We start from the raw sequence: 9,251 nt of genomic DNA, 5'->3' as shown, positions 1-9,251 counted from the left end.
CTGTGCTTGGCAGCCCCACCTATTTCTCTCTCCTGCTTTGCTATTGGCTGTTCAGCTCTTTACTAGACCAACCAGTTTTATATATTTTTTTCTATTTCTTTTTTTCTTTTATTTATTTATTTATTAAAGATTTCTGTCTCTTCCCCGCCACCGCCTCCCATTTCCCTCCCCCTCCCCCAATCAAGTCCCCCTCCCTCATCAGCCCAAAGAGCAATCAGGATTCCCTGCCCTGTGGGAAGTCCGAGGACCATCCACCTCCATCCAGGTCTAGTAAGGTGAGCATCCAAACTGCCTAGGCTCCCACAAAGCCCCGTGCAGTAGGATCAAAAACCCATTGCCATTGTTCTTGAGTTCTCAGTAGTCCTCATTGTCCGCTATGACCAACCAGTTTTAGATAGGCAAACCAACATAGCTTCACAGAGTTGAGCAAATGCAACATAAAAGAATGCAACACATCTTTGCATCATTAAACAAATATTCCACAGCCTAAACGAGTGCAACACATCTTCAATTAATATTCCACAACAATTTAGCCCAAATAGAACTTGATCAAACTAGCCATAGTGCCTTGAAATATTTATATTTATAAATATTTATGTTTGTAAAAACCTCTAGTATTTAGATCAACCTTAATATTTGATCCAAATCCCTGTTGGTTATATTGATGCATTCATTCTGGGCCTTATGCTTTGAGTGGTAAAATTTTATCCTTTGCATGGCCATTTGAGGGGCATATCATTTATTTCCATCTTACAGATGAGGAGGTTGACACAGGAGGTTAGATGACCTGTAAGAATAGGAAGTGAGGATTGAACCCAGACCCCTGCTCTCGTTTGGTTCTGTAGATGTGCCTTCACGTGACTCTAGGCGACTGCTGGCCTGTAGTGGAACAGCCATGAACCTCCCCTTCTGGCCAGAGTGGCTTCCATCCTAGAGGCTACCATCACAGGCTGGTGCTTGGCATAGGCACAGCTGAGCCATTCAATTACCATGACAACTCTGGAAAGTCCGTTGCCTCCTGTACACTAAGACAGAATACACAGCATCTTCTGGGATTCTTCTGGGGACGAAAGCATGATGAGCCTGAAGAAGAGATGGCCAGGGGCTAGAATTCTTTTACTCCTATGAAAACACCTCCAACACAGTGTGAAGTGAGGAGGACATAGCAGGAGCTCACAGATTGTTCACTGGTGTCAAAGGAAAGCCTAAACAATATGAAAGCAATGGGGAAGTGCAATAATATCAAAGAGTTCCACAATAGCCCGGAATGGAGTATAACAAAGGTTTGTTTATTTGGGGATAAACTCACAGTAAGGGTAGCGATCCACAGTCCTCTGCATGTGCAGGGGACTAGAACCAAATCCAGCAGAGAAAAGGGGCCGCACAGGCTTTTTGTCTGCACTTATAGTACATAAGACCATGTCCAAAGTGGGCTGGTATCTTAAAGGCCATTGGCTGAATGAGCTCCCACAACAGGAAAGGATTCTGGCAACACACTGCTGATGAATGACTATGGGAGTGGGATGTTGGTGAAATTTGTGGTGCTGTGTTTTCTGGCTGTATGAAGCCCTGATCTGGGAGCAGAACCACTGAAGCGTATCTGGGAGAGAGGCAAACCTACCCACACTGCTTTTAGAAAGTTAAACTCTGTATGAGCAGAGAAAGGAGGGTTCTTAGAGCTGAGGAGCTCGATCTCCAGTTGCACCGTCAAGATCATGGTCTAGAAGGCTGTAGTGGTGGATGCCTGTAATCCCAGCACTTAGATTTTGGAGACTGAAGCAGGAGGTAGGAGTTCAAGATCATCCTTAGCTACATATATTATTATTATTATTATTATTAGGATCGTGACTACCCTGGGCTATAGCAACAGTCTCAAGAGAGAGAGAGAGAGAGAGAGAGAGAGAGAGAGAGAGAGAGAGAGAGAGAGAGAGAGAGAGAGAACAGGAGAATGAGGAGGAAGGAGGAAGCAAAGGAGAAAATCAAATCAAAAAAGATAAGGTAGAGGTCAAGTAGATAGGAAGCTAGTAACATTTTTGTGTGCTTCTTTGAAGTATTGGGAATGAACACTGTGCTTACTAGGTCAATGCTCTACCACTGAGCCACACCACCAACTTCCAACTGTATTTCTCGAGAGGACAAGGATACGAACACCCTTCATTGTCCTAAGAATCCAGGACATCGTCTGAATCCTGCCTGCTCACCTGTCCCACCTGGAATACTTTAAAATAATTATAGATGTTCAGGCCTGTGTGAGGAGTCTTTGTCTCTGGCTTGGGACTCGGGAGTCTGCTGAAGGTAGAGATCTCCATTCTGATTCCTGTCCCTCTCCATTTCCTGTCCTTTCTGGCCCTATATTACAAATGAGAAATAGGAGAGGCTAGAGGGTGAGGTCATCAGGACCTTCCTGCCAGATAGGGGTGGGAAAGCCATCTCCTTCTCTGCTCCCCAGCATACTTTCAGCCTGCCTACCTTATCCCAGCCCTCTCCCCCTCCCTGCTGGCCAGATTTCTTTCTATGCTTTCTCCCTAAGTTCTGAGTGCCCTGTTCCTCATTAACAAGACTTTGGGTAGTTTTGTCTCTCTGAGTACTGTATTCTAGTGCCAGCAAATAACTTTAAATAGAAAAAATATGCCCAAAATTAGACTGGAAAACAAAAAATAAATAGAAAGGGGTTGGGCTGAATGGCAACCTGCTCCCTGGACAGAGAGGGGAATGCAATTAAACCACCTCAGAGCACCTGGCTTCCAATCAGGGGAAACAGGGAGTGGACATGCAATTCAGGGACCACGGGGCAGGCCCACGTGGCTGGCAGACATGGTGGGAGGAAGGCAAAGGAAGACGGAATTTGGAGGGCTTCGTGGAGCCTGTCCTGGAGGGCTATCCAGCTAAAGGTATTAGGGCTGGGGAGTCAGGGAAGGTCACACTTCAGCTGTGACAATCATTGTTGTGCCCACCTCCTGGAGTGCCGCAGGATTCTGTAGAGATGGCAATGCCCTGCTTAGATGATCTAAGTGCTCATTGCTGAGTGAATCACAGGCCACCCACTCAGACCTGGAGATACTGTACAGGGAGTGGAGGCTCTCTGAGTCCCCAGCTGACCATTCTCATTCAAGATTCATTTAATAACCTGTATTCGTGCCATTTTCTGTGAGCACGGTTTTAAGAGATTCTGTCTATCTTTCCTTCTACTCTGGATCCAGCTGTTCACAGCTCCAGTGTGACTTTGATGAAGGCCTAACTTAGACCACAGGATTCCCAGCTCCAAAGCTTCCCCACAATCCCTTGCCTGAGTCCTGGGCTAGGCTCTCCTGGACAGCATCTATGAAGGCTCCCAAATTCCATCATCCATCTTCCTGTGGTAGTTCTTCTTGGATGTCAGCTTGACTAGGTCTGGAATCAACTAAGAGATTTGCCTCTGGGTGAGTCTGCCAAGGTGTTTTCTAAAAGCATTAACTAAGGATGAAGACCCTCTCCTGAATGGGCATCCATCTCTGGCCTAGATATAAAGAGATTCCATGGAAAAGCTCTTGCATTTGCCCGCCTACATCTACTTTCTGCTGGCGAGTGTATACACTCTGTTGCTGCCACTGATACTGCCCTCCTTTGTGACGTCAGAACCTAGCTTCTGCTTTCCAGCATGCACTGAAGACCATTGGCTTTCCAAGAATCCTTCAAGCCTTCAACACCAGACTGGAACTGCTAAGGCTTCCAGCCTTGTAGACGAAGCACCTGCCAGGCTTTTAGCCTTTCCTGTGAGAAAACAATCATTATTGTACTACCCACTCCATACTATATAAACCAAATGAATAAGTCCCCTTTAATATAGCTTGCTTCTATTGGCTCTTTTCCTGTAGCGTACTAGTCAACTTCCTTTCATCCCTGATTACCAGCTACATACTCCTTCTCCCTTGGTCCCTAAATGGCACCATCCTCTTTCAGGCTACCCATCACTGGCAGCCAGTGAGAGGAAGTGGCTCGTCTTACTGTTCTATAATAATTTGCCTCCTATATATCTCCCTAGATCACCCCTTGGCTACTTTCATCCTGCCCAACCCAGCACCCACCCAACACATGCACAGCTCCTTGGAGAACATGCGCAGGTGTTTTCTGTGTGTATAATTTAAATTTGCAGACATGCTTCTTGGTGAAGATCCTGGGATTACCCTTGTCGTGCTTAGCTGATAAATTGTAGTAGTTTTTTGCTTTTTTTTGACTCTAAAAGTCAAAATCTAAACCAGAGAAGGCAGACTAAGTGTGGAGGCTTTTGTTGAATGTGAAACAGATGATGAAATCAGATAGCCTTGGAGAGAAACAACGGGGCACAGATAATGTGAAAGTATTCAGGTCAAACACCATTGAAGCAGATTGGGTGTTGAAGCACACAGCTCCAAATAGTCATGATATGACCAATGACCCTTTGCACAGCTTAGAGGACTCCCCTCTGGATGTAGCAAGCAAGAAATTGTTCAGTCCTTCTCAGGGCTGGAAATTGTGCCAAACAGAATAACTTTGCAGGTAGACTTCCAGAGGGTGAGTGTAGGGGAGCCTTCCTGCCATTTGTTTCCCTGAAAAGGCTCTAAAGATACACGAGGAAAGAATATGGCATTGGCATATTGAAATATTTAAGAGCAGTGAAGTTAGAGCTCACTATGATTCACTATGAGAAGGCATGACCATGCTGCAGTCAGGCCCCCTGTGACAGACCAGAGGGTACAACAGAACTGGCAGAGGAGCTGTGTTGAAATAAGAGCTGCGGGCTGCGTCCCCGGCACCCGGCCGCCCCCACGGCTAACTTTATCTGAAATAATTACAAGGAAACTGTATTCTTTTAAACACCGCTTGGTCCATTTCTATTTAGCCTCTTCTAGGCTAGCTCTCGCACCTGGACTAGCCCATTTCTTATAATCTATGTAGCCCACGAGCTGGCTTACCAGGAATGATCTTAACCTGTATCTGCCTGGAGTAGCAGAATCATGGCGACTCCTTCACTCAGTTTCTTTTTCCCAGAATTCTGTTCTGTTTGCTCCTCCCACCTATGTTTTCACCTATCAGGGCCAAAGCAGTTTCTTTATTGCTTAACCAATGAAATCAACAGATTGATATATGACACTCCCACATCAGAGCTGGCTTTGAGAAATGAGGTGTTGTGTTTGTGGTGGAGGTTATAGAGGCTATGTTGAGTATAATAACTATAATGATAGCTATGGGTTTGTTTCAGACAGATTTGGAAGGGACCTCAATTATTGTTTGTCATGAATGTTGGACCACAGATATGGGGATGGAGGCTCTGTTTTCCAGAGCACAACACTAGACACTGTGTACACATACATACCTTGCAAAGAGCCACTGAAAATGACATTTGTCTTTGTCCACCACTCAAGCCTGGGATAGAACACACTGAGATTGGACCTGATAGCCGATTCACCAGTGAAGCTGCTGTCGAGTTTGCAAGTGATGAAGATGCCGTGCGGCTGTGTAAAGACAAAGCAAATACACAGCGCAGATATGTAGACCTCTTCTTGAGTTCTACAGCAGGATCAAGCAGTGGTGCTTACAGTAGCCAAACGCTAGGAGGCAAGGGTTCATCAAACAGTCCAGTTACAGTGGCCCAGCCAGCCAGCGGCAGAATAGTATGGAGGTGGCTAAGGCAGTGAATACGACCAAGTTTACAGGAAAACGCCAGTGACTTTCATTAAAACTTTGCATAAGTAACCAAGGAGCAGTGCACAGCACTACTACACTAGGAAGCTGTGCATCTATGTTCAGGGATGGAATGAGAGGGGTGTCTAGCATGTCAGTGTGAGTGGTAGGGAGGTGGGGAATGTAATTGCTTTTGATCATTGACTCTCAGTAGATTTTTTTTTTAAAGAAAAGAAATGCTTGACTTACTTTAACAATTTCTGCAATCCAGCCCTGTGATTTGTGTCTACTCTCTTAAATGAACATTAGGGTCACTTGAAGGACTAAGGTTCAATATTGTCAAGCATAGCTGACACCTAGGATGATGAAGCAGTGAAGTTGAGTGAGCTATAAATGTTAAACAACTCCTCCAAAGAAGACAGATGGGCACAGAACAACATCCATCCACAGTTTGCTTCAGGTAAAAGTACTAACCACTGGACAGAACTGTCTTTTATCCAAACTACTAACGACGAAGGAGAAGAGGAATCAATCGCTTAGCTGCTCAGGGTAAGGCAGGCCTGTCTTCCTACAGCTTCCCAGCCCTCAGGATCTTCGGAAGCCTGGTAGGTCCTACATCAACAGCAAAAGGCAATTACAGTCCTGAAGCCCCTTGTTGCGGGAGATCCTCCCGCTCCTCCAACCTATAGCTGCTGAGATACCAGCCCATTGGGGCGTGGTCTCTCTTCCTTTAAAAAAGCGGCCACTTCCCTCTCCTCTCTCTCTTCACTTCCTGCTCCGCCGGCGACTAGACTCCCTTCCTGGTTGCGTAGAGGGCTGTTGCCTGGGACAGTGATCTGTAAGTTTTTTCCCCTTTAAATAAATACCACCCTATTAATCATAATTCCAAACTGGTGTGGCATTGTTTGTGACTTACGCCTTCAGCCCCTGCCTTCAATGACCATGGAGGACCCTGAGGAGTGGCTCTAGGTAGCCAATCAAGTAGATTTTTTTTATTGAAAAAAAAATTTCCGCCTCCTCCCAGCCTCCCATTTCCCTCCCCCTCCTCCCACTCCTCTCCCTCTCCCCCCACTCCTCTCCCCCTCCCTCTCCAGTCTGAAGAGCAGTCAGGGTTCCCTTCCCTGTGGAAAGTCCAAAGTCCTCACCCCTCCATCCTGGTCTAGGAAGGTGAACATCCAAACTGGCTAGGCTCCCACAAAGCCAGAACATGAAGTAGGATCAAAACCTAGTGCCATTGTCCTTGGCTTCTCAGCAGCCCTCATTGTCCGCCATATTCAGAGAGTTCAGTTTTATCCCATGCTTTTTCGGTAACAGTCCAGCTGGCCTTGGTGAGCTCCCAATAGATCAGCCCCACTGTCTCCGTAGGTGGATGCACCCCTTGTGGTCCTGACTTCTTTGCTCATGTTCTCCCTCCTTCTGCTCCTCATTGGGACATTGGGAGCTCAGTCCGGTGCTCCAGTGTGGGTCTCTGTCTCTATCTCCATCCATCACCAGATGAAGGTTCTATGGTGATATGCAAGATATTCATCAGTATGGCTATAGGATAGGGTCATTTCAGGTTCCCTATCCTCAGCTGCCCCAGGAACTAACTGGGGACATCGCCCTGGGCACCTGGGAGCCCCTCTAGGTCCAAATCTCTTGCCAACCCTAAGATGGCTCCCTTAATTAAGATATGTGCTTCCCTGCTCCCCTATCCAACCTTCCTTTATCCCAATCATCCCGTTTCCTCAAGTTCCCCCCATCCTCCCCTTCTCACTTTTCTCTCCCCATCTCCCCTTACCCCCCTCCCACCTCACCCCCAAGATCCCAATTTTTTGCCCGGCAATCTTGTCTACTTCCTATAACCAGGAGGATAACTATATGGTTTTCTTTGGGTTCACCTTCTTATTTAGCTTCTTTAGGATATCAAATTATAGACTCAATGACCTTTATTTATGGCTAGAAACCAATTATGAGTGAGTACATCCCATGTTCATCTTTTTGGGTCTGGGTTATCTCACTCAGGATAGTGTTTTCTATTTCCATCCATTTGCATGCAAAATTCGAGAAGTCATTGTTTTTGTTTTTTTTTTAACTACAAAAATGAAGTCATTGTTTTTTATCACTGAGTAGTACTCTAATGTGTATATATTCCACACTTTCTTCATCCATTCTTCCATTGAAGGACATCTAGATTGTTTTCCAGGTTCTGGCTATTACAAATAATGCTGTAGATTTTTGACATTTCCTAAAATCATTAACTCAAATAAAATTTTATCCTTCTCAGAGGTCTTTGATACAGTTTGATGGCTGAGAGGTTTTGTCAGTTTAAAAAGGACCACCTCACAAAACAGATTTCAGCATAACCTCTTACCATGTTTAAATAAAAGGCATTTTAAGATGCAAAGCTCAAACCAAGAAGGTGTTTTAAGGTATACAAATGCAAGTTATAAAGGTCCGAGATCAAATGCAAATTATCTTTTTCTCTCCCATCATACTACCATTCATAGTCTTAACATTATCAATAAAATGCTGATAAGCAGTTAATCTAACTCTGGTGGAGTGCTACCACTACTATATTACAAGATCAAGATTTTAAATTCTCCTCGGTCATTTTCTAAGGATACTTTTCATTGTGCAAAAACATCTGTTACAATTATTCTGGTATGGATATGCTGCTATTTATACAATGCATGTGTCTAAAACTTTGTGTTTACAAACTCAAAAAAACTTCTTGTGAGTTCCAGAGAGCCAAATTGAAGGATTCACCTTAAACAGGTCAGATACTCTCTTCTCTCAATTCTCTGGTCTGACACCCTCCTCCTCAATTACCAGGACTTAAAGAATTTTTCTTTCTTCCTAAAGTTAACCTTGTCCTCTGCTCTACCAACACCTTGCCAGGTTTGAGAGACACCAGACAGTTCCACACCACAAATCCTGGACAGGAGTGAAGCAACCAGCTACCGCAGGATGTGGCTAACATCCCAACTTTCTCAGGTCCCCCAAGAATTTGACACCCACAAATCATCAGGAAGTAGTCTTGAGAATGTGGTGCCTTCATCCCCTTAATCTGCCATACCGAACTCCTCACCTTGTTATTATAAAAAGAAGATGGGAATGTTATAATTATAATTATCCTGGCCTGCCCTGTCACCTGGGTAGCCTGTCCGTTTAGGAGACAAGCTCCGACACTCCCAATCTCCCCTTTCCCTTCCTGTGGAGGCAAGCTGATCTCATGCCTTCACTCTTCCTTTCTCTCTCCCTGTCTGTTTTTCTTCTGAAGCCGTAGCCTCTGCTTCCCTCCCCCCCTCCTCCTCCTCCTCATCTTCTTCTTCTTCTTCCTCTCTCTCTCTCTCTCTCTCTCTCTCTCTCTCTCTCTCTCTCTCTCTGTCTTTCCCCCACACCCCTTTACTCTTATATCCTCCCAATAGTCACTAAATAAACTCTCCATATCCAAGCTTTCTCAGCATGTCTGTCTCCCGCCTACCATGGGACCTGCCAGGGTCACTCGCATCATAAATCATAACACTGTTGCCTTTGGATCAAAATGTATAATTCCCAACTCCTTCTCCAGCACTATATCTGCCTGCATGCTTCCATACTCCCAGCCACCATGCTCCCTGCCATGATAA

At 45.2% G+C, this 9,251-nt stretch overlaps 1 pseudogene; it reads left to right on the top strand.

The window, feature by feature from the left end:
• The first annotated feature begins 5,136 nt into the window (after positions 1-5,136).
• On the top strand, positions 5,137-5,646 carry LOC142844399 (heterogeneous nuclear ribonucleoprotein H2-like; annotated as a pseudogene).
• The last annotated feature ends 3,605 nt before the right edge of the window (positions 5,647-9,251 follow it).

The sequence above is a fragment of the Microtus pennsylvanicus genome, chromosome 2, assembly GCF_037038515.1.
Source record: "Microtus pennsylvanicus isolate mMicPen1 chromosome 2, mMicPen1.hap1, whole genome shotgun sequence".
NCBI lineage: Eukaryota > Metazoa > Chordata > Mammalia > Rodentia > Cricetidae > Microtus > Microtus pennsylvanicus.
Note: the sequence above shows the minus strand (reverse complement) of the source record. Positions and strands in the feature narration are given on the sequence as shown.